Genomic DNA, 709 nt, shown 5'->3' on the forward strand with positions numbered 1-709 from the left:
CTTTTCTTCCCCCTCCTGTGAAGCAGCATAATTCCGGAACTTCTGTAAACATTCTGAACCTGGGAACACAAACCAGGAGAAAATCCTCCATCTCCTGTAACACAAGACTCTCATAGTATCCCACGCTATTGACTGCTAGTTTTCACTTATTGCTAGGTTCCCCTCAGATATCTCACGCACTAAAACCTTACCCGATTACACGGCCACACAGGGAAAATCCAAAGGTCAAGTTGTTAATGAGGCGCCTCGCAAGATACCGTTGTACCGAGCTCCTTTTGCAAGTGGCCTGTGCCAGAGATCAGGGACGTTTCACTGGAGGGCGTCATACCGTAAGCTGTACACATTTTTCTGTCCTAGAAGCACTCTCACATCCGCAGCGCGATACTTGGGCCGTTCCAGGAAGCGCAGCTGTGCACCTGGGTGTGGGTCACTAACAGCACGCTCCTCCGTAACCCCTATGGCTCATGGCAAGAAAACCACAGGATGACAAGGTAGCGAGACAAGAAATCTGTCACAAGTGGGACAGCTCTGCTCTGGCACGTCTGCCCGGAGAGCCAGCACCCTGATGGCACTGTGCTTCCTGCCCCAGACCAGAGGGACCGGCCAGCCTGCTTGGCTGCTTTTCGTTTCGCTGTGCTCTGCGCCTTTGCTCACAGGACGGGAGACACACACAGGTAAATTTTCAGCACTGTAAATGGGAAAGACTCGT

This window comes from Buceros rhinoceros, unplaced genomic scaffold (assembly GCF_000710305.1).
Source record: "Buceros rhinoceros silvestris isolate BGI_N320 unplaced genomic scaffold, ASM71030v1 scaffold7134, whole genome shotgun sequence".
NCBI classification, from domain to species: Eukaryota; Metazoa; Chordata; class Aves; order Bucerotiformes; family Bucerotidae; genus Buceros; species Buceros rhinoceros.